We start from the raw sequence: 26,625 nt of genomic DNA on the forward strand, positions 1-26,625 counted from the left end.
TGTCATCACCAACCTCTACGGTGTTTGACAACTGTTGGTCTTGTAATGTGGACATTGTGACATATACTAGGTCCCCAACATAATAATTTAGCAAACCCCACCCCCAATGGATCCTGTTATTACACAATCACACCGACCTCCACACAGAATATTGATGATAGACACACACACATTTGCCAGTACTGAGTTTCAAACTCCTACCTAGCTATATATTGCTACTACAGTGTACCAGATTTATCATGTGTGCCATGGAGCTTAGAGGATGGATGTTGTCCCAAGGTACTTCTAAGGTATGGAACATCACCAGCCCTTGTAAATACTGGCATTGGGTAATGTAGTGGGTGAGAGATTCCAAAAAATATTTTACCCTACACTCACATTTACATTTGCCAGGGGTGAGGTTCAAACCTTTATCGAGCTATCTTTTTGGACCATTAGGTTACACATTTCCCACATGCACTACTGACCTTACATGGTTTAGGGTGGCCAACAGGTACTTCTAAGGTGGATGATATCTGCAGGACTGCTAAAGTCAGGCACTGAGATGTGTACTGGGTGTAAATGGGGCCAAAATCTTTGAGGTACAGACATACATATGTAGACACACGCACACTTGCCAGGGAAAAGATTCAAACCCTAGTCACTATTGCTACTACAGTGTACCGCATTTATCGCATGTGCCACGGAGCTTATACGAAGGATGTTGTCCCAAGGTACTTCGAAGGTGAGGAACATCACCAGCCCTTCTAAATACTGACATTGGGTGATGTTGTGGGTGAGAGATTCCAAAACATATTTTACCCTACTCACACATTTACATTTGCCAGGGGTGAGGTTCAAACCTCTATCTAACTATCCTTTTGGACCATTAGGTTACACATTTACCACATGCACCACCAACCTTACATAGCTTAGGGTTGCCAACAGGTACTTCTAAGGTGGATGATATCTGCAGGACTGCTAAAGTCAGGCACTGAGATGTGTACTGGGTGTAAATGGGGCCAAAATCTTTGAGGTACAGATATACATATGTACACACACAAACACATGCCAGGGATGATATTCAAACCCATACCTTTGTAGTTATTGCTACTACATTGTTCCACATTTATCACAAGTGCCACAAAGCTTATACATTGGAGAATTGTCCAAAAGGTATCTTTGAGTGTGAGTGACATCAGCAGCAGTGCTAAACGAGGGGTAAGAGAACTGTTGTAAGTGTGAATGGCCACAAAATCAGGTCTCTTCAAGAATACACACACTCTCTCACACAAACACTCACATTTACACAGTTGCCAGGATCAGAATTGGAACACCTACCTAACTAGTTTGCTACACTATAGTATTACACAGTTATCACAAGCACCATAGAGCTTATATGTTGGAGAGGTGTCCACAGGTATCTGTGAAGTTGAGTGTCATCAGCAGCAGTGCTGAAGGAAGGGTACAGGAGATTTAGTGAGTATGAATGGCCTCAACCACATTCATCTAGAAACATACACACACACACTCACATACAACTTTACATTTGACAGGACTGAGATTACAACTGCTACATGGATACCTATTTGTACTGTTGTGTTACACAAGTTATCACAAGCACCACTGACACTATAGGGCTGAGGACTAATCAAAGGTATTTCTACACTGAATGACATCAGCACATCATGTGATATAGACCAATGGGATGTGTAGTGGGTGGGACAGGCCTCATAATGGGATTCTTTCTGTTGCTGTCTGTCTTTCTCTTCCCCACGTCTCTGCGAGTGTATGTTTGACATATCATATGTTGGCCTTAGATATGTGTGTATGTGTTCCTATCCAATGTGAGTGTGTGAAGTATCAATGGTGTACAATTTGGTATGTGTGCCCAGACAGCTGCAAATAACCAATATCTGTAGTCCACTGTGTTGTGAGACATGGGCTTCATTTCTCTAAGTGTAGGAACATGCCCAGTTTGACCTTCTATATTGAGTGTGTGCATCCATTCCAGGGAGGGTTGGACTCCATTTCAGGGTTTTGTGTGCTACAGCTACACCTAGCAAACTGTTTCTGCAGGATATCTTTAGATAGGTTGCCAATATGGAGACACAATGGGCTTAACATACAGGGGATACTGTAACTATTGCTGTCTGTGCTGCTTGTGTTACATGTTTGGTTGTAGTATAGATATTCTGACATATGTACTGCTTTACACTGTCATGTGTCATGTCATCAACTACTGACAGTTATCATTCTTTGCACACAGTTATTTACTGGGAAATACGAGATGAATAAAGCTGAGACCAATATTCTGAGGCATATAGACTACACATTCTGGCACACACCTGCCATTGTGGAGGGGCAGCTACAGACAATAGACTGCTGGTTCTGTGTAAATGGTGCAGCACCTTGTTAGTGTGCTGGCTGGGGATCCCCTCTTTGTGCTTTTCTCAACTTCACGGAATGGCCATGCCCTGCTGGGGCCATAACTCTCAGCTGTACAGATACACCCAGGTTATCCAGAAGCAGGACTCATATATCTGGTCAGTTTACCTTCACATTGTGGTTTATAAGTGGTTTTGTGGCTATTCATTAATGGGTTTTCAGTCAGGGGTAGTATGGGCTGACATTAGAGTTTCATACTTTACACACTCCATGACATCCATGCTTTTACACCCCCCTCTGTTATTCTCTCCTCCACCTAACATTATGTAAGCAATATCTCAGAGGTATCCCTATAGTTGGGCATTTATCCCAGTAGCATTTATGGCCTGATCCACAGTCCTTGCAGTAGGACATGGGGAGGCATGCTACTTGCATTTGTCAACATGGCCTTGCATTTGTTTTCTGTTTACTGTTAGGTTGTTAGTTGGGACCCCCTGACATTCCATACATTGGCACTATGGGTGAGGCATGGGCCTTTGCCAGAGGACTGTAGGCCATTTGAGAGTGCTGCAGGCCCTCTGTTACTGCATTTCTACATGGGATTGTGGGGGGAGGTGCACACCTGCAGACTTTAATATTTGCAATGACTGTACTGGTATTTCGGTTACTCTGGTGGCTTCCATTTCTTATTGTATTGTGACCTATCATGCAGACAGGAGGCATATCAGTAGAGTACACATGTTGGATCTTAATTGCATATATTTCAGTTTCAGACTTCTTACCCTTCAGAACTGGAATGCAACTGCCAGACCTGTTGTAGTATGTCTGTGTAGGTATAGTGGGGGGGGGGGGCTGTTCACCATTGCCATCATTTGCGGGTCTTAGCCCAACCTTTCTTCATGGTCATCTACACCTGTTCTGCTGGGTGAGGCTGGTGGTGGATATCCATGTGTGTGACCTATTGACACCCACAGTTCTTTGGGCTATCACATGTACTGCAGTGGGGGTTGTCGCCATGTGTACTGCTGCCTAGTATGCTGACACCAGCATTTGTTATGAATTTCCTGCTGTCCAATATAGCTGTCAGCTGCTAACCCATTCAGCCACCCAATTTCCTTGCATGCTTGCATGCATATCATACATACAAGTATGAGAACATACTACTCCATTTAGTAACTGATAGGAGGAGTGACTTACCTTGTTGCTGGGCCAGTACTGAGGACAGTGCTGAAGGACTATGTTAGATGCACATAGTACACTCCCTGTACATGGTAAAGCTCAGGTAGTGTTATGTTTGGCATCCCTTTTACTGTATAGGTGAGTCAGAGAGAAGTATCAGTCCCTGGGTCCCTACAGTGTCAGTGTGTGCGCTTTGCTTGCCTCTTTGCCAAGGCCTGGATATACTGTGCATGCCTCCTTCTGTCTACAGGGGCAGGCTCAGGATGTTCCACCTCCGAGTCCCTCTGTGCCTGTGCTGGCCTTGGCAATGGTGGGGTGGCTGTGTGGCCTTGCCCCGTGCTGTTCCTGCTGCAGCTGTTTCTGCAGGATCATATTGTGTAACATGGCACATACTATGAACATTTGTGTACATGTAGTTGGAGAGTACTGCAAGGTTCCACCGGATATGTCAAGGCAGTGGAACCGTGACTTAATCATCCCAAACACATGCTCTACAATGATCCTGGTTTGTGCATCTCCTTCATTATGGTATTCTTGTTCAGGTGTGTGTGCATTTCTGATGGGTGTCATCAGCCACGGCTCCAGTGCATAGCCAGCATCTCCCACTAGATGGCCATATGGGATGTCCCCCCTGACAAATGCCTGATACAGCTGTGAGCAATGCCAGATGTGGGAATCATGATAGCTTCCAGGGCTGCCAGCACACACATTCATGATAATTCCCTGGGCATCGCACACAACCTGGCAGTTTATGGAGGGGAAGCCCTTGTGGTTTATGTAGACCCTGTCCTGCTCACCCAGTGGTGCTTTGATGTGGATGTGCCTGCAGTCTATAGCACCAATTACCTCAGGGTATTCTGCTATATGGTGGAAGAGACGCATATGTGTGGTCAGCGCCTCACGGGCAGAGGGGAAATATATGTGCTCATTGGTATGTTGTGTCATGGCATCCAGAAACTGGTGGAGTACCCTGGAGGCTGATGCCTGTGAGACCCCCATGATATCCCCAGTTGATCTTTGGAAGGTACCTGTGGCTAGTATTCTTAAGCCTAGACATACCTTGTTATCCACTGGGATGGGTTCCCCTCTATTAGTTCTGTGTGTAAGGCTTGGCTGGCACAGTTCGATGAGTTGCTGTAGAATGTCCCTGTCCACCCTATAGCGCTCTACTATCTCCAGCTCATGTAGGCCCTGGTAGGTTACCCTGGGTCTGTACACTCTTCCCCTCCTCCTCACTGTGGGTCAGTTGTCAGCATTCTCCTCCTCACCACCCACAGTGTCTAGCACATATTGATGGAGTAAAGCAGCAGCAGCCTCTAACATATTTAGTTATTTTTGCCAGTTAAAAATCCCCCATCTGTGTGCACCGGTGGTGTAGAGTTTGTGAGGAAAAAACAGTCTGTAGGGTGTTTGCATAGTTTCTATTAGTGTGCTGGCCTGCTGCATGTGTAGTTGGCTGATTCTGATACATAGTTTCTATTAGTGTGCTGGCCTGCTGCATGTGTAGTTGGCTGATTCTGATACATAGTTTCTATTAGTGTGCTGGCCTGCTGCATGTGTAGTTGGCTGATTCTGATACATAGTTTCTATTAGTGTGCTGGCCTGCTGCATGTGTAGTTGGCTGATTCTGATACATAGTTTCTATTAGTGTGCTGGCCTGCTGCATGTGTAGTTGGCTGATTCTGATACATAGTTTCTATTAGTGTGCTGGCCTGCTGCATGTGTAGTTGGCTGATTCTGATACATAGTTTCTATTAGTGTGCTGGCCTGCTGCATGTGTAGTTGGCTGATTCTGATACATAGTTTCTATTAGTGTGCTGGCCTGCTGCATGTGTAGTTGGCTGATTCTGATACATAGTTTCTATTAGTGTGCTGGCCTGCTGCCTGTGTAATTGGCTGATTCTGATACATTCCACCTGTTAGCTATGCTAGTTCTCCTTGATTGCCTTCCTCTTGCTGTTTTCCCTTTCCACTTCCTCCCTATTTAAGCCCCAAGGCATGCCGTGCATACCCGGTGCCCAAATGTAAATAGTTCTGCTATTTCCTGTGTTTTTTTTTGTTTTTTTTAGGCTTGCTGCATGCCGTGCACACCTGTTTAGCTAATGTAAGCACTTTTAAGCAGAAATGGTCCTCCCTGAATGTGAACAAGCTCTGCATTTCATGGAATAAGACAATACAGCCTCAGACACACCACCTTCCTTAGCTGTGCTTAGCTAAGGGCAAACATGGGCCACAGAGCTCCAATGAGCTTACAGCAAGCATGACACACACCCTCATGAAGTCATTCAGCTCTTATACTTACACTGTTGTATTGCTGCACCTACACGGTAAGGTACAAGCTGACACTTTGAGGAAATCTGTGATTCAATATAATTCTCCTCCTTTGCATTGTAGTGTGTAAGTCCTTAGTTACTGCACTTAGACGGACCCTTTCCCCTTGACAACCCCTTGACAACCAGTGCTTCCACGTATTGTTTACATTCTGCATGCCATTAACTATAATGGCAAAATGCAGAATTATCTTAAAATTGACTTTTCTCATTTTTTTTATTTTCGGCACGTTCCTGTTTGCGCACCACTGCCCTAAGCTTAAACGGCCGTGATTGTCTAAAAAAAAGTTTAATTTCATAAAAAAAAAACTATTATTAATGCCAATGGCCTTATATTTGGCCATTGACATGTGTGTTTGACTTTAATACATGCTTTCCATGAGCTGCCCTGTCTCCGTTTGCTCAGATGTAGAAATGTATTCAGTTACTAATTGAATACATTTCTGCTCTGACACTGTTCTTGCACGGAGTTTAGGCAGCTTCATGGATTGCAAAATCACCTCATTTGCATGTTTTTTACCAGGAAATGAGGTCATTTGAAACCCACATGGCTTTCCATGCAGGAACAGTGTGGGGCCGTTCATGCATGTGAAAACGGCACTTTCCTGGATCGCTTGGCAGCCATTTTCTGTGCAGGAGCTCCTACACTGTTCCTGCATGGAAAACAGCTGTTCGTGAATCCTGGGGATCATCTTTGCACTTGTGACATTATAGTATATAATATAACCTGTGCAAAAGTCATCTGTACATGTTAGTTTTTTCAGAGAATATTTTTATTCAATTTGTACTAGGTATCCATTTACTAAAGAATTGTCTCCATACACGTTCATTCCTAAGCATTAATTTTGTTTGAACAAAATTTTTCTGCATTGATATATAAAAAAATTGCAAAGTAGATGTTGTCCAACACACAAATTTGGTAACATTCTTATCAAAATTTAAATTATAAACTACAGAAGCATTAAACTAATCTAAAAATTATTTTTTACAATCAACAAGCTGTTTCTGTGTATACCAAACTGTAGGATTCCATCTTGCTTGCAAATGTATAATGTGGGAAATATCTTGACCAATAGTTTTGATTTTATTAGCTAAAACTTCAACATCAGTTGCATTCAAAGTTCCCAACCTGGTACCAGTACCTCACAGTAAGCTATTATACCATGCTTGTTTTTTGTCTACGCTCACCTGTCTTTGGAAAAGTAACATTAAAATGTATTACAGTGTTTTGATATTCCTGTCTTGTATATTTACATATTGAAGGTACTTTAATTATTTGGTCAAGATGAGCCTTAGGATTATTATTTAATAATTATTTGTGAACCCCATGCATGTCGATTTGTTATTTGGGGTTGCATTCATACAAAAGAGTACAGTGATATTTTGCATATTAATTGTTTCATTATAAATATCAGTTTCATTCTGACAAAAATAATAATTGTCTCTATACGTCTGTCCATATTTACACTTACATTTTATGTCTGTGGAATTTCTAAATGTTACTGTGACTTGTTCTTCATCCAGTAACTGAATATATACATGCGCTCTTCTCACTCTCCAAATGGTGATATACATGCGCTCTTCTCACTCTCCAAATGGTGATATAAGCGCACTCTTCTCACTCTCCAAATGGTGATATACATGCGCTCTTCTCACTCTCCAAATGGTGATATACACGCGCTCTTCTCACTCTCCAAATGGTGATATACATGCGCTCTTCTCACTCTCCAAATGGTGATATACACGCGCTCTTCTCACTCTCCAAATGGTGATATACATGCGCTCTTCTCACTCTCCAAATGGTGAAGTTTCCTTCAAGGGTCAAATGAACAATGGAACATCCTCATCCAGCAGGACAGGTAAAAGTTCCTTGTGTCCTGTTTTGCTTGATGTTAACCCATCCCCACCAGAGTACTGTTGAATTCATTTTGGTTGCTTTTATACCCGGTGTTACTCACTCTGCCAAAGGAACTCCATACAACACAGCAAGAATACCAACAGTTAGCATGACATATACTGGGCCTGGAGTCTGAACTTAAAGAAAAATAGCATGCTTATTCTCGTAAATAACACCAATCTGCTGGCACATATTCCCATTTCTCTTTTTCTGGTTTAATAATTAAAATTGTATTATCTTTTCCACTCAATATTAAGCTGTTTTGCAAACTCTTGCACCATTCTCCCTTTAAAATGGGAGCCATTATCACTTTGTATTTGAAAGGAATTCTGTAATAAAGACTAATCAAGTCAAGGGTCAGTAATAGATAGATGGTGATCTATCGGTGTTGGAGCTACCTTTTTGTACAACATTGCCACCCCATTAATTCTAGGTTTAGCTCTATCCTGAATGTACCATTTCCATTTAATAATGTTTGCTACTTGTGCATGACCTGTTCTGTGTGTTTTGGGTGAACTCATTACCCACTGCATTATAAGTCCTATTATCATTTGTTTGGTATCTGCCAGTGCTGAATACCATGCTAACAATTGTTTTTCAAAAGGAGAATATCTTTCTCCTGTATCTGGTAACTTCCTAGTCCAGAATCCTAAATGCACTCGCTTAGATTCCTGTTCCTGCCAAAGGCTCCAATTAGCATAATGGTCTTGTACAGACACATGCAATTCTACTTCCCCATCCTGTACGGGCCATAAATCTAATGCCTTCTGAATGGCCTGCTTTGTTTGTTCAGAAACTGTCTGCTGGTCGTCCCCTCATACAAACTCATATTTTTTTCTAGTCACTTTGTATAACGGGGAAAGTATTTGACTCAAATGAGGAATATGCTGTCTCCAGAATCCAAACAATCCTATAAAACTTTGTGCTTCCCTTTTATCTCGAGGAGTCAAGAATTCTAAAATCTTTTGTCCTGCCTTTGACAAAGTTTCTCTGTGTCCCTAATGCCACTGGATTTCTAAAAACTTCACTGTCTGAGCTGGGCCCTGTATTTTGTTAAGATTTATTTCCCAGCCTTTCATCTTCATGTGATTAATTACTGCTTGTAAATACTCACTTACTTCCTGTTCAGAGGTTCCTTGAATCAAAATGTCATCTATGTAATGTGAAATTTGCTTATTCTGAGGTAATTTTACCTCATCTAAATGTTCTGGTACCATCCTAGGGCAGATAGTGGGACTATGTAAATAACCCTGTGGTAATCGGGTATATGTATACTGTCGTCCCTGACTGGTAAAAGCAAACTGATCATAATTTTTCTCTGCAATTGGTATGGTAAAGAAAGCATTCACTAAATCTGTTACTGTGTACCAAGCGCCCTGGTGTTTTTGTACATTTTCTATTAACGTTATTGTATCTGGAACTACAGCTGTTAATGGCAGAGTATACTTATTCAGTTCCCGATAATCGACTGTCATCCGTCAAGATCTGCCTGACTTTTTGACAGGCTAAACTGGATTATTCCATGGTGTTGTAGTAATTTTTAAAACACCTGCATTCAGTAAATCCTGAATTGTCTCACCTATTTCCTTATGTCCCCCAGGAATTCTAGATTGCTTTAAACTAATTACCTTCATCACCGGGGGTAATTCTATCAGTGGCATTTTAACCTTTGCTACTGTCACTACTTTTACAGAAAAATAACGACAAATTGATACTGTCCATCAGAAAAATTCAATGCCAGGCCTTTTAAAATGTCAATTCCTATTACGTATTTGGGTACAGGCACTATCAGCACACTATACTTTTTCTTTGATAATTGACCTGTTTTCATTTCTAACATTGTCTGAACTGCCCTGATTTGTTTTCCACTAAGTCAGTGATAATAACTTGCCATCATTTAAAAAAATGTGGATCACCATAAATCAATGAGGCCTCCGCTCCAGTATCAATTAGGGCTCGGACACATTGTTTATTTTTACTTTCCCAAAATATCGTCAAATCTACACACGGTCGAGCATCTTGCTGAGCTCCCCCACTTACTGGAGCCACCTTTGATGTACCCTAATCTATCAAATTTAAATTTTGATTGGGAAACTGACCAGGCCCAGTAAGTCGGTGGGCTCATTAAGATGCACAACCGTATGTTGAATTCTCTTTCTTATTCACAATTTTACTTTCTGTCACATACTCATCCTGTTTTTCTACATTCCGACTGCCTACTTTTCTTATTCAAGCCTCACCTTTTATACATTTCCCACATTGTCGGGGTGTCTATTTTGTTTTTCTAACTCTACTATTCATTTCTCCAACTGTTTTATTTGTTCACATTGTTTTTGGTATGCAGTCAAGAGGATCCAGCCTCGTCTGCATACGGCACTCAATTCCTTCCCTTTCTCTACTGAAACCTTTTGCAAATATGTTTGTACTGAACTTGGTTCATCATCTTTCAAGTAAACATCCCGATTTTCACTTAATCCTGAACCACTTGACCATTCTAAAGCTAGCTCTTTATAAGGATCCTGATCTCCTCCTGGGATTTCTACTTCAGCAGCTGCTATTTCTTTCTTATTTTTCTTTCTTCAGCGTTTTGAATCTTGGCGACTATGCCAAAATAATGTATTCCCTAATGAGAAGAATGCAAAGGGATGCACTACACCACAATACATTTGTTTAACCAACTACTTTATTTCTACTGACACAAATAAACAAACTCTATCTTACTAAAACATAAAATCAAACAATATTAGACAACACATTTAAAGAAAGTTATACATCACCGATAAAGAGAAAAACTTCATCCTGTCTTCAGTTTCGACTGAGAATCCCCATTGCAGTTGGGCAGGAGTCTTCATCAGGAAAACGGTCCTGGGCAGTGCATCCACCCCACAGGTGAGGCTTCTACCTGAGTGCAGAGAGCCCCAGAATATATATATATATATATATATATATATATATATATATATATATATATATATATATATATATATATATATATATATATATATATATAGTTTGGACTGGGCTTGCTTGACCATTCCATGGCATTGGCCACCCACCCCAGAAGGGACAGCAGATCCCACCAAATACAATGACTTTGCAATTTTCAGGTACTTTACTGGAATATTCCAGTGACTTTGCAATTTTCGAATACTTTACTGGAATATTCCAGAACACACAAAGCATGTTTTGCAGTCAAATATAATTGGCTTTGCTGAAATCACTAGAATGTTCCAGAACACAGCACCTTATAATATGTTGCATAAAAGTAAAAAAGGAAAATGTTAAGATATAGTGAGGCAACAGTTAAATAACCACAATCACTCAATGTACCCCTCTTTCATATCACATTCGTATTACACGTACTAGGCTTTAAAGTGTTTTTCCTGTGGACACAAGATTCTACTGCAGGAACCTCATGGTCAATATGTGTACCGACTGGTAGCGGCACATTTGGATGCAGATTGCAAGGTTTGTGCCTCCTTCAGTACAAGGGCTCTATAAGGTTGCAGGGACAAGTTGGTGTTTAACGGCCAAGAGAAGAGGTTGTCTCTGTTATGCTCAGCTCCAGCCCTTGTTTGGATACTGCCCCTGTCTCCAACCATCCAGATCGACTTGAAGAGTCAGCCTCACTCAACTTTGGGGTGCTCATCTTGCCTCTCCTGAGACGTCTGTGTTCCTCAAGGCTTTTGGGACTCTTCTGCTTATTGGGTGGTGTCACCTGCTGATGATCTCATGGTGTAGAGGGCCTGCTGATGACCTCATAGATCTCGTGGTGTAGAGGGCATGAAAAGTGGAAGGATCCTGGGGATGGTGTCACCTGCTGATGACCTCATAGATCTCGTGGTGTAGAGGCCATGGAAGGTGGAAGGATCCTGTGGATGGTGTCACCTGCTGATGATCTCATAGATTGCATGGTGTAGAGGGCTTGGAATGTGGAAGGATCCTGATGTGGTCAAGATAATCCCAAAGAAGTGAACAAGCTCTTGGTCAATCCAAAGAATAGGATATACAGGAGCAAGGGTTCCCCAATAGATACCATAGTGAACATAGTACATTTGTCCATTCCCCTAACAGGGAGTCAAGGGCATTGGACAGATTCAGGAAATGGAGATCCAGAAAACAGTGAAGTCCCAGTTGTTTACCCTGCACCTGATTTTCAATGCACCCATGCATATGCTTTCTAATGCAGTTTATGGTACAGCTAGAGCAGCAGGCACTGGAATAGCCATCTGCTGGCATACCTGGATGCAATTATGTGATTTTGTGGAAGGCTTTTAGATGCCCTTCATTAATACTCCTTTTCATGGTTTGACGCTTTTTGGACCTATGGTTAAGGAGACACTTAGCAGGAGCAAACAAGATGGTGAGAAGCTGTCTGCCATTGGGATCTATTTTTCCACCCCTCAAAGGACCTTCTTGTGAAACCAGAAAGAGAGGAAAAAGAAGATGTGGTTCAGAAAATCCCAGAGATTTAACCATGATGCTCCTGTGAACAGACTCTCCTAGGGCATAGGTGGGAGCATTTTCAACTAATGTCTCCCTGGAGGCACAGGCAGATTGCAGAACCACATATTTTGTGGTGCTTTCACTGAGAAATCCTATCAGCACACCTGAAGGATTGCCTGACTGACACACTCAAACATCAAACAAGATTCGTGGATGCTGTGGATAATCAGCAAAGGCCACACTATTCCTGTGGTGCCACCCAACATGGTCATGCAGCAGGTCCCTCCAGACTGCTTCGGATATGGGTTCTATTCCAGGTTAGTTCTGAAATAAATAGGGGACCTCAGGCCAGTTTTGGATCTAAGGCACGTCAACCAGTTTGTAAAACAGGCAAAGTTCCAAATGGTCACTGTTAAGTCCATTCTATTTCTTCTGAGAAAGGATGACTGGATGTGATCTCCAGAATGCCTACTATCATATCAAGATATTGAAGCAGTCCAGGAGATTTTTGCAAGGGTATGCCACTGGTGGCAAGTGCCTAGGAAGACAGTGTATCATTAGCTGTTATACAAGGTGCGGGTTAGCAGCCATTTCCAATTTCCACACTGGACACAATCAAACTCCCATATCTAAAGGTTTCAGAGGCCTTTCTGAAGGGAATGTTTTTAATGAATACTCTAATTATCGACCTATAGCCCTACTATCCCCTTAGCAAAAATAATGGAAAAATGTATTCACCATCAGCTTCTAAACCATTTAATACAACATAACATACTTGCTGAAAGCCAACATGGCTTTAGGTCATTCCACAGTACTACTGCTGCCCTTTTATCTTTTACTGATACCATAAACAAAAACCGTAATAACAATATTCTCTCTTCCTCTCTATTTATTGATCTCTCAAAAGCATTTGATATGGTAAACCACTCTCTACTTATAAATATTCTGAAATCACTCTCTCTTGATACTTTGGCTGTACAATGGTTTACTTCTTACCTCAGCAATAGGCAACAGGCTGTGCTCTGGGAGAATAAACTATCATCCCACCTTCCAGTCTCACTCTGTGTCCCTCAGGGCTCCATCCTAGGCCCTCTCTTATTCTCAATATTTATCAATGATCTCTACCTAGCTATTCCTCAGGCAACATGCATATAATACGCAGATGATTCAACTTTAATCTGTGCAGCTGAATCTTCATCTGAACTGCAATCCCTAACTCAGAAAATATTTAACATAGTTGAGACTTGGTTCATAAAATGTTGCCTCCTCTTGAATCCCAAAAAAACAAAGCTCCTTCTCTTTATACCTACCCGTAAATCCATGCCTTTAGATTTCTCTGTCATTTCTAACAATGCCACCCTCATATCCCCTGATTCTCCCACCAAACTCCTAGGAATAACTATAGACAGTCACCTCAGCTTTGATGACCATATTAATAACACTATAAAAACAGTCAACAGAAAAATGGGCTCCCTATACAGGATCAAATATTTTCTCACTCCAACAGCCAGAACTACTATTTCCCACTCTCATCTAATCTCAACACTCCTCTATGCCTCACCAATTTACACCAACCTATCCAAGAAGAATCTTCTTAAATTCACTACATCTTACAACAACATTTCCAGATTTGCTACTGGTAATCGCTTTAGAACTCATCACTGCCAGAATCTAAAACAACTAAGATGGCTTGAACTGCAAAATCAGCTTTATTTTAACCAACTAACCATTGTTCATAAGATCCTCAACCAGCCCAACAACACTCCTATACTCTCAAACCTCATTACTCCGTATAAAAATCTTAATACCTTACGCTCTGCTAACAAACCTCTACTTAGTATTAGTAAGTCTAACAACATGGCAGGTAACTCTCTTTTCTCTAACACAACTGGGAAATACTGGAATCTTCTACCTAGTGATCTTATATCACTTCCTTCCCTACCCCACTTCAAACAAAAACTCAAAATATACCTTAGAACACACTGGCTATGTCCTTGTACTAACCCTGACTAACCTACTACCTCAGCGACTAAGTTTCTCCTAACTCCTCTCTAATTATAATTTAATGCTCTTTCTGCAAACTTTAGAAGAATAGCAAACCCGCTTTAGTGATGTTCTACCTCACATGGATATCTTGATCAACATGTTATCAATACTCTTATGTAACCGTTCTCAGGAAATTGTAAACCTTAAGTTTAATCTACCTCATGAGAATATCTTGTCCCATATTATTGTAAATATTTGTCTTGTAATAAACTGTAAAATGTTTGTATCTACTGCTATGTTAACTTGATTGTAACCTTACAAACACTGTTTTGTATTTGTAACCTTATACATTTTGCTATAATGTATCTGTCTTTGGAGCTTTTCTCCCCGGGCCTCTACTGAAAATGGACATATATCCAGTTGGACTAGCCCGGTCAACAAATGTAAAATAAAATAAAATAAAATAAAATAAATAATGACATACTAGTCATTATGACTAATTATGACACACTAGTGTAAACCTAAGGCTGATTTTTTTTAATTTATTTTCTTCTAAACTCATCTGCTGTTCTCTCAGCATTTTACTTTTGTATATATCATGAAACTTCTGTAACTGTCAATTTATGCAATGTTCTAACTATGTAATTTTCTTGCTTTTTAAATGTGCATTATAACTATGTTATATTCCTATTTTTTTAATTTTTTGCATGTTACACTTGTGTTAAAGTCTTGTGTTTTTTTCCTCTGGAGCTTTACCCCTCAGGTCTCCACTGAAAATGGGCCTTTGACTCAGCTGGACTAACCTGGTTAACAGATGACAGATAAAATAAAAATAAATAATGAAGGTCTCTGTAAAGGATGGAATTCCTCCATGGGAAGTAACTATCATGCTGCAGTCTTTAACTTGGGCTCCTTTTGCACCAGCAGTCACAGAGGATTTGAAATTCCTTTCTTGGAAAACCATTTTTCTGCTGTCTGTTACCTCCGCAAAGAGGATTTCTGAATTGCAAGTACTGTCCTGTAAACCTTATTGTATGATCTTCCATAATGACAAAGTGTCTTTGAGAATGCATCCCACTTTTCTCCTGATGGGACATCTGAAAAGAATCTTGACCAGACTATCAGTCTGCTAGTATTCTTCCCAAAATGCTGTAATAAATGATAGCAAACTTTGCATTTACTAGATGTTTATAGACAACTCAGATTTTATCTGCACAGGGCTAAAGATATTAGAAAATCTGATCATCTGTTTTTGCTTTCTGCAAAGTCAAAGTGGGCCAAAGTGTTTCTAAAGTCACTCTGTTTAGGTGCCTTTCTGTTTGTGTAGTTTTTGATTATGACAAGTTGGAAATATCTTTACTCAAGAAACCAAAAGCTCATTCTGCAAGGCCTATCATTACTTCTACTCTCTTTATGCACAGAGTACCTACTGAAGAAATACGTCTTGGAGCTACATGGTCTACTGTCCACATGTCTGAGTCTCACCATAACGTGGATATACAGTCCAGATTCCGTGCATCCTTTGGCACTACTATTCTTAGGAATATCCTTCCCATATACCTCCCAGGTGTTTGGGTAGCTTTGGGAATTTGTCCAAAAGTTTGAATTGGAAGAAAACAGACAACATTGGATATGAAAGTTATATACTTGCCATAATGAATGATCCTTGTTGTTTTGTTTTCATCCAGTTTAGCATCCCACACATGCACAAATGACTGAATGCTCATTTCTGTAATGTAAGTAAGTAGGAGTGTGCAGGAAAATGAATGTTGTTCTGAGAACATTATAGCAGTTAGTGCATACGTGGATGAATACTCATTAGAGGTAGACTAAGGGGAGAGATTTGCTGTTTTGTATTATTTGTGTGTGTGTGTGTGTGTGTGTGTGTGTGTGTGTGTGTGTGTGTGTGTGTGTGTGTGTGTGTGCGTGTGCGCGTGCGTGTGCGCGCGCGCGTGTGTGTGTGTGTGTGTGTGTGTGTGTGCGTGTGTGTGTGCGTGCGTGTGCAGCAGCGCGTGTGTGTGTGTGTGTGTGTGTGTGTGTGTGTGTGTGTGTGTGTGCGTGTTTGTGCATGTCTTGGCGTGTTTGTGTGTGTGTGTGTGTGTGTGTGTGTGTGTGTGTGTGTGTGTGTGTGTGTGTGTGTGTGTGTGTGTGTGTGTGTGTGTGTGTGCATTTCCTGAGCCCTTTTATCTGTGTAGTGGTACTGTTAAAGAAATGTTTTTTAGAAACATAATGTGTAGGGTAGGGCTAGCACACATGAATAACCCTAAACCCAATCCCTCCACTGCCCCAACACTAATCCTACAAGCACATTACTAAAAACCCTTTCCACAACAGTACCATTATGAAGAGGACACATAATCTTTGCTTTGCAACTGGACTTAGATAGATAGATAGATAGATAGATTAGTACTAGGCTAATTGCCCTTGTTGGCCATTTTAAGCCTATCCAATTACCCCATGTGAGAATCAAACCCTGCACCTTGTGTCTGCAAGGTAAACACCTTAACTATTCTGCCATCCTCCCACCCACTTTACTGATATAGGACTTTTTACTTGGAAAGAAGTATTTTATGATTTGCTCTTAAGGGCAGTTCAGTGTTTTGCGATTTTTTTGTTCGATTATTTGTGATTCTGTTTTTTTGTTTTTGACCATTCATGATAGGACACCAACAACTAAGATACTATGCTGAGTAGCCAGGCCCCTTAAGTAACAATTTAGCTTAACACATTTATTATATATGTTTAGGCATTAGTCTAGCTTAATCATTATAGTTTAGTCTCTGGATACTATTACAGTAACCCCCATCTTAAAAAAAATACAAAAAATCGTGGAATTGTTCTTTTACTTAACAGCCTGCCATCCAACTTATGTTTGCTGAAGTTGATTTGGAAGGCACAACTTTGATGACATCATCTTTGTCTTACATTGTAACCATGGTGATGTCACATTCCTCACTGGATACCTATCTCTAGGAAATGCAGCACTGGTCATCCTTTGTTGGATAACTCTTTTTCAGTGAGCTTGGTTAAGGTCAACTTCAAAAAAACTGATATTATCGAATGGGTAGCTGTTACTTGTACTGTTGGCTAACTGGCCAGAGACTTAGAAACAGTTTATATGTTGTACCATATTACTGAACTAGTTAACTCAGTCCCATTGGAATATCATGAAGCTGTGCTTGTCATAACTGATGTACTGTTGTCACGTATGCAGTCATTGTGGCTTTGGCAACAACAAAGTCCGTTTGATCTACTTATTTGGGAAACCGCCAGGATTAAGTAATATGTATATAAAGCTGTGTATTTACATTTATATATGTAGAGATTTAATTATCCTAGTTTTATTGTGAAAAAAGTGTGAGCAGCTGATACATTACTTAGGATATGAATACACTATATTTAGGACGTTAGTAAACTATTACTTCAATATTAATTTTGCATAAGATTTTAATTTAAAGTTAAGGCACAGCTGACTCTTAACAAGTTCATCTATTGATGCAGATGTAAGAATATTATCTTATTTAAGACATGAGGAAAATAAAAGCCTGCTAAACTAAAATCAAACTTATGTACTTACCACCATAATGATAGATCCATGTTTTCTGTCTGCATCTGGTTCAACAGCTCAGATCCAACACCGGCTAATTCCATCAGACTTCAAACTTGCTTGGCTCTGCCTTCCCTACCCACAGTTCTCTGCTCCTCTCCCTAATCTTAGGAATGAGTTTGCCCTATGATGACCACTTTCAAAATATACTAAGAAGCTCCCCCAACCAAAGAGTCCACAGGACTCCAAAAAGAAGGAACAGACTACCTCCAATGTCCACGTCTATATCACACCATCGAATACGTGAATATTGAATGTGCACATGAGCGAATATTCACATACTCAAAAATGGTATTTTGGGGGACTGTGCCCCCTACACACACCCCACTAAATATATAGTCCAACTTCAAGATTGCACTACAGTGAGGAAAGGGCAAAAATCCCGATCTGCAAAAAAATTCATAAACTTCGAGTACGTGAATATTCGCTCATGTGTGCATTTAATATTCACATATTTGATGATGTGATATAGACCCCATTGTCCAACCATCAGAAAAAGGAGAAGCTCACCATAGCAACCAAAGAGTATAGGAAATCAAAAATAATGAAGTCATTGTTTTTAGTTACATTAGACCCAAACCGGAGTATGGAATAACAATATTTATTAATTTATTTATTTTACATTTGTTGACCGGAAGAGTCCAACAGGATTACAAGTCCATTTTCAGTCGAGACCCGGGGAGAAAAGCTCCAAGAAAACAATTTTTTACAAAACATAGTTTTAAGGACAGACTTTTGACATACAATTTTCATAGAAGAGAATTTGACATACATATTAACTAACAGATAGGATACATTCATTCTCTACAATATAATATTATATTTTAAAAGATATTCCTAAGTTTAGGATTCCTGTGATAGCTTTACTATCATAGTAAAATTAGAGAGACGTAGAATAAGGCTCTGAGAGAGCAGATGATGCTCGCTATAGTTGAGAAGGATAACAAACTGATTTACTATATGTCTTCACCTGGTTTTAATTGAGAAGGATAACAAATTGATTTACAACATGTCTTCTCCTGGTTTTAGTTGCTTATGGAAAGCACAACATTATTGGGGTAGTTTTCCCTAACTCCTGGAGAGATGGGATGAGCAGTAGATTAACAGTCCTAAGTGGGCACAGTACTATGATTGGTTGGTTTAGCAGAGTTACTTAAGTTAGGTGAAGTGTTCTAATGAGACATTAGCCAGGGGGGGTACAGGAGCACAGTCGATTATTCAAAAAGTGAGTTTTAACATATTTCTTGAACTGTAACAGGGATTTGTTGTCAGTTATGTGGGCAGGGAGGGAGTTCCAGGTTTTTGCTCTACAGTGGCTGTAGACAGACTTACCAGCTTTATTGTTATATTTGGTTACTTTGAAGAGGCTTTGTGTGCTAGACCTCAAGGGCCTGGCTGTTGTATAGGGTTGCAAAAGATTTTGTAAGGCTGGGGTGTTTTCAGAGTTATGTATTATTTTGTGGGCTAGTGATAGTTGATTGAGTTGAAGTAGTAGTGGTAGTTCTAGCCAATTGAGTTTTTTTAGACATTCACAATGATGTGTTCTGATGGGAGAGGTTATAGCGAATTTGGCTATCTTATTGTGGTGGTGCTGTGGTAGCATTGTCACCTCACAGTAAGACGTTGTTCAGTTCGATTCTCAGCTAAAGCATCTTCTGCGTGGAGATATGCGTGAAAGGGCGTACCTTCGTTGAAGGTTGTGTGTCAGGGCTGGTAACTCGACACATAAAAATCAACTACCAATCATTAGCGGACCGGAGTTCCGCTGTGGCGACCCCTAACTGGAAAAAGCCAAAAGACACACACACACACATTATAACAACTATCAGGTTTGTTTAGGTCGGATTTGTGGAGATTTGTAAGCACGGGGGAGGCATAAAGTAGGGTGGATAGTAGGTGAGTCCTCACTATTGTAGTTTTGGAGTGGTCAGTGAGGAATATTTTATTGCAATACAGTAGGTCAAGTTTTTTATGTACTTGTTTTATGGTTATAGAAATATGTAAGTCAAATCTAAGCTGATTATCTGTTTCAACCCCTAATAGTTTGGTATGATTTGTGGGGGTGATTGTGGTCTTGTTAAAGGAGGAGATGAAGAAAGAATCAGTGGGAGGTGTGGCTCTGTGGGAGCTAAAGAGTACTAGCTTTGTTTTACTTGGGTTCAGAATGAACCTTTGGTTTGTAATCCAAGTTTCTGCTAGGGAAAAGCATTCTTGTGTTAGGGAGTGAAGGATGTCAATTGATTTGGCTGCACATATTATGATGGTATCATCTGCATATTGCACTATTGAGGTTTTAGGAATGCTGTTTGGGAGCTGATTGGTGAAGAGTGTAAAAAGAAGTGGCCCCAGGATGGATCCTTGGGGTACTCCTAGGGAGACTGGTAGGGAGGGGGAGAGTTGGTTTTGCCACATAACAGCATGTTTCTTTCCCTCTAGGGAGTTTTTGAACCAGGAGATGGCAGGGATGGTAAGGTTTAGAGTTGCTAGTGAAAGAAGGAGTTTATTGTGGTTAACCATACTGAATGCTTTGGACAAGTCAAGGAAGGTGGCAGATACAAGGAGTCTGTTGCTTCTGTGAGTATTGACAATGTTGGTGAATTCTTTTAGTGTGGTGGTGGTGCTATGGAAAGGTCTAAAGCCATGTTGCTGCGTTGCTATTAGATTATTTTCTAGGAGATATTTTATTAGTTGCTTGTGTATTACCCTCTCTAAAAGTTTAGATAAAGGGGGTAGTATGGCTATAGGGCAGTAGTTATTGAGTGCCAGGGAGGTTCCCCCTTTATGTAGAGGGATGATATGTGATATTTTCCATAGCTTGGGTACTATACACTCAGAGATGGATCTGTTAATTAGGATGGAGACAGGATATGATATGGCTTCTACAGCCAGGTGGAGGTATTCAGTGGGTAATTTATCTGCAGCTAGAGACGTTGGTTTGAGCTTGTGGAGTAGCTTTTCAATGGATTTGGTTGGTTCTGGGTGGAAGCTGAACTTGGGGTTAGTTGGGGTAGGTGGGTGGATTTGCAGGGGTGGGGATGTTGTCATAGGGTTGGTTGTTTGCAAGGGTCTGGATAGTTTCTGTAAATTATTTATTAAATTGAGTGGGATGTCTTCTTGGTTGTTATCTATTTTTGGGGTCGGGGTATTTGTTTTACCTGGTTGTAGAATAGAGTTAATTGCTGCCCAAAAATTTTGTGGGTTGTTCCTGGGCTTATCCTGTAACTTTTGGTAGTAAGATGTTTTGTCTGCATTGGTGAGTTTTTTGGCTTTGTTACATAGTTCAACGTATATTTGTTTGTTCAATTGGGATTTACTGTTGAAGTAGTTGGTCCAGGCCTTGTTTCTTTTTTTGAGGAGGGATTTTGTGTCTGGGGTTAACCAGTGGGCATATTTAGTTTTAATTCTTGTTGTTCTGGAGGGGGTGTGATGGTTAAGGGTGGTTAAGAAGGTAGTATTGAAATATATGGAAACCCTATAAGAAAACAAGCATGAGTAAACTGGAAAGAGTACAGCAGAAATATACCCAGGAGTTCCATTGATGTGAAAATGTAAGTTATTATGAAAGATTAAAATATCTGAACTTGTACAGTGTCTCTTACAGATATCTAAGAGAAGGTTTTATTCAGGTATATAGGGCATTTATAGACAGCTACCTCTGGGAATGTTTGGGCTTGTCAAAAAGTACTAGAGAGTCATCACACAACCTATGTAGAAGATTCTATAGGAATGAGAAGTGTAACTAATTGGTTTTCTGACAGAGTAGCTGATGATTGGAACAGACTACCAAATTCCATTAAAGTAAGCACTAGTTTAGATATTTTTAGTAACAGCCAGGACACATTATTATTATTATTATTTGGTATATTGGCAAGCTAGAAGGACATTAATGCATGTGCTTGAATATATGTATGTATGTATGTATGTATGCATGTATGTAAAGAGGGGGCAGGAGAGGGGGAAGGTTGCACCAGATGGAGACAGACAACATGGATCTATCATTATGATAAGTACATAACTTTTATATCCAATGTTAACTGCTCTGTCTGGCTTCAACCTGTGAGACTGAGACCCTGGCCATGAAAAATTCCTTAGGACAAACTAAGGAAGGATATTCAGCAACACAGTGGAGCCAAATGAAGCCCTGGATCTATACTGAATATCAGGCTTATAATGCGACAAAAAATGTGATGACCCAGCCAAGTAGTAGCTGCATAAACTTCATCCATTAATACTCTAAAAAGGAAGGGTGTAGAAGTAACCACAGTCCATGTCTAATGGCCCTTAGGTTTGTGAGGAAGGATCTTACCTTTCAAAGAACATGCTAATAAAGTACAATCTGACACCCACTTGGATAAAGTTACTTTAGACACAGGTGAGTCCAGCCTGGAGTTTGAAAAGGAGACAAATAACCAATTAGATTTTCTGAAAGCTTTGGTATAGTCCAAATAAAATCTCACTTGCCTGTTTACATCCAAACAATATAAAATGTATTCACCTTTGTTGGAGAAATTGGGAAAAAAACACAGGAAGATGAATAGAACTGTTAAGGTTGTTCTTGGAAGCAATCTTTGGTAGAAAAGAAGGGTTTATAATGAAGAGAAATCCTGACTTTATGGAACAGTAAATAAGGGGGCGAAGAATCAAGAGCATGCTGAAACCCTGCTGTCAGAAGTAACCCCCAGCAAAAACAAACCAAAAACAAAGTTTTCCAAGATAACAGCTTTCAAGTCAGAAGTAGCTGATGGCTCAAATGGAGGGCCTGAAAAGACCTGCAAAATGAAAGGCGAATTCCATGGAGGAGCCGGATCCTGAACCAGGGGATGGAGCAAAAAGAAGCCCTTGAGGAATACCTTGGAAATCTTGAGGGAAGCCAGTGGCACATTATCTCTGCCAACATGAAAGGTAGAAATGGCCACCAATTGCACTTTAGTTATAAAACAACTGGAACCTGACTGAAACAACTTAGTGAGAAAATCCAAAACAATTTCCAAAGGGACAGAGAAATGGTCAAGTCCCAGAGATTCTTCCCACAGGACAAACCTTTTCCATTTAATGGAATACTGTTTTCTAGTAGACTGTTTTTGAGATGAAGACAATATTTGAATAACACGCTATGATAGCTTGGAATTTCTGGCCATCAACGAAACTGGAGGAACAGTGCAGTTATCTGGAGGGACTGAAGACTGGGGGTTCTAGAATCATTGGATGAGAAAGAAGATCCAAAATGGGATCCAATTCCAAAGGGAGGACTCCAGAAGAGGCCAATGGAAGGGAAACTACACCTGATGAGGCCCAAATGGAGCTTTGAGGAGCATGGCAGCTCTGCAGTTGGCTGCCTTATAAGGAAACATTACCATCAAAGGAACTGGGGGATAAGCATAAAGAAGCCCTGGGGGCCAAGCAAACATGAAAGCATCCCTGTGTGACTGGCCTGGAGAGGGAGCTAAGATGAAATAGCTGCTGCACTTGGTGTTGTACAGGGAGGTGAATATGTCACAACATGAAGTGCCCCAGTGCTAAAAAACCCAATCTGTAACTCTTTGTATTTAGGGACCACTTGTGAGGAAGAAGAATGCTCATGCTGAGGCTATCAACCAGAATGGATTTCCCCAGGTGTGCATTGTCACCAGAAACTGCTGAGGAGAAATCACTCATTTCCAAACCTTCATGGCTTCTTGACAAAAAGGATATGAATGCACTCCCTCCTGCTTGTTGAGATACCAGATAACTGACATATTCTCCACATATATCACAAATCACACCTTTACAAAGGGTGTCCTGTAAAGACTGCAATACAAAGAGGACCTCTCTCATGTCTACAACATTGATGTGAATGTGGGCCTCTACAGATGACCAGGACCCTTAAACCATTCTCCCTTCAAAATGCCCCACCCATTCCCAAGAGGGAGACAGGTGTCCACGGTCACTGTGGCTGAAAGAGTTGGAAGAAGAAACGGTCTCACTTTGGTTACTAAAGGAGACAGCAACCACCAATGAATGTGGGCATGACACACCTTTGTCAGCTGTATAGAAAATCCATTGGACAGGTTAGGAAAGAAAACTGTACAGCCAGAGTTCATTGTAGACCCCTCATATAATACCTGGCTAAAGGAACCAACCCTTTGTATGCTGCCATATGACTTAGAAGTTTCATAACTGCATAAGCTGGAGGCTTCAATGTTGCCAACACCAATATGGCCTGAGCAGGAAAGCTGAACACTCTGGAACTTGGAAGCTTGTAGATTAGATCAAGACAGTTGTAAAACCAGAACGGACTGAAGGCTTGACTTGTGGTAATTAACTGTAATGCCTAAGTAGCCGCACAGTTGGAGGACGGTATCACTGGCCGTGACCAATGATGCCCTTGTGGGGGCAGTGTGGTGCCAGTCATCCAGGTATGGAAAGACCTGGAATTCCTGCAGCTGGAGCTAGGCTGTGACCACTGTCATGCACTTGGTAAACACCCAGGGGTCTGTGATGAGACCAAATGGCAGGGCCCTGAACTGGTCATGATTGGCCTCCAGTTGGAAATGCAGGAACCTCTTGGAGTGCCTGTTTACCTTGATATGGTGGTAGGGGTCCTTAAGATCTATTGAGCACTTCCAATCATCCTTCTTCGGAAGTGATAAGATGTATGATCCCATCAGCAGCAGATACCAGTATTTAACAAACGCCGAGATCCTATCCCATTAGTAGCAGATACCAGTATTTAACAATGCCGAGGTCCTATCCCATAATCAGCAGATAGCAATATTTAACAATGCCAAGATCCTATCCCATCAGCAGCAGATACCAGTATTTAAGAATGCTGAGATCCTATCCCATCAGCAGCAGATACTGGTATTTAACAACACTGAGATCCTATCCCATCAGCAACAGATACTGGTATTTAACAACACTGAGATCCTATCCCATCAGTAACAGATACTGGTATTTAACAACACTGAGATCCTATCCCATCAGCAACAGATACTGGTATTTAACAACACTGAGATCCTATCCCATCAGCAACAGATACCGGTATTTAACAAACGCCGAGATCCTATCCCATTAGTAGCAGATACCAGTATTTAACAATGCCGAGGTCCTATCCCATAATCAGCAGATAGCAATATTTAACAATGCCAAGATCCTATCCCATCAGCAGCAGATACCAGTATTTAACAAACGCTGAGATCCTATCCCATCAGTAACAGATACCAGTATTTAACAAACGCTGAGATCCTATCCCATCAGTAACAGATACTGGTATTTAACAACACTGAGATCCTATCCCATCAGCAACAGATACTGGTATTTAACAACACTGAGATCCTATCCCATCAGCAACAGATACTGGTATTTAACAATGCCGAGATCCTCCTCTTATTATTGAACTGAACCCCTTAAATACTATATGCATCATAGCCCTAACCAGCCACCCCCGGAAATAATGTTTGCACTGATGATGTATTATCTTGGGTATCTGCTACTATGAAATGTTTATCATTGAAGACCTCAGCATTGACTGAAGCCAAACTTTATGCAGCACCCCTGCTATCTCCATACTTTTCTGTAGCTTTTCTCAACTCATTGTCAGTCCAATTAGATATGAAAAATCCTCCAACTAAGGCTCCACTCTCAACTGGATACTCTCAATAATACCCTTTAATAACTCCAGCTCTGGCACCTTACCAGCCAAGCTAAATGACCACCAGCCTAGTTTGTTTTTTAAAGTATCTCTAGCCATTCAGCAAAATAAAACCTTTACAAGTCAGTGCAGAATCTATCCACTTTCAATGTAGAAATGTTTGTCTCTACACTAAAGCATTACAACTGGATCATAATAAAATCCCTTACTGTGATGAAACCACCAGCGAATTCAACAAAAGTTTCACTAACCTTCTGAATAAACATGCTCCCCTAGGGAGAAAAACAATTAAAAATAATCCTGCACCCATGTTATCCAGCAATACTGGAAAGACTCAACCCCCCCCCTCCCCCAGTATAGATGACACTAACTAGGAAATAGCCGCCAACTTCAATGGCTACTTTACAACCTCTATACTCAAACTTATAAACAATACAAATGCTCCCAACCCACCACAAACCACCAAAGCCATAAAAAACTCCACTCCATTCTCCCTTGCACCAGTCCCATCTGCTATCATTCAAAAATACTTATCCAAACTAAAACCAACTACTCTAGCAGCCGACAGTCTTCCCACTGAATATCTTCAACTTGCATCCCAAGCTATAGCTTTCCTCATCTCACTGCTAATAAACTGATCTATTAAAGAAAAAAACTGTCCCATCCTTATGGAAGACATCACTCATCATTCCCTTTCATAAGGGTGGCTCCTCTACCCACCTCTCTAATTACCATCCCATCACAATCCTATCACCCCTATCCAAGATCTTAGAAAAGTGTATCCACCACCAACTCCTCACCTACCTTTTCTCTAACAATCTCCTCTCCAAATCTCAACATGGATTTTGCTCATCCCACAGTACTACCACTGCCCTAAGTGACTTCAATAACACTGTAAACTCACTTAGAAATCAAGGCAACCTCATCTCCACTACCTTCCTAGATCTATCCAAAGCATTTGATTCTGTTTCTCATAATAAACTCCTAACCTACCTATCCGACCTTAACATTGACAGCCCCTCCCTACTCTGGTTCGAAAGCTACTTATACAACCGCCAACAGTCTGTCAAATGACTTGACTCCATATCCCCCCACTTCCTGTCACACTTGGTGTCCTGCAAGGTTCAATTTTAGGTCCCCTTCTCTTCAACATCTTTACAAATCAACTTCACTTAGTAACAAC

The sequence above is a fragment of the Protopterus annectens genome, chromosome 16.part0, assembly GCF_019279795.1.
Source record: "Protopterus annectens isolate FY-2018-M chromosome 16.part0, PAN1.0, whole genome shotgun sequence".
In the NCBI taxonomy this organism is placed as follows: Eukaryota; Metazoa; Chordata; order Ceratodontiformes; family Protopteridae; genus Protopterus; species Protopterus annectens.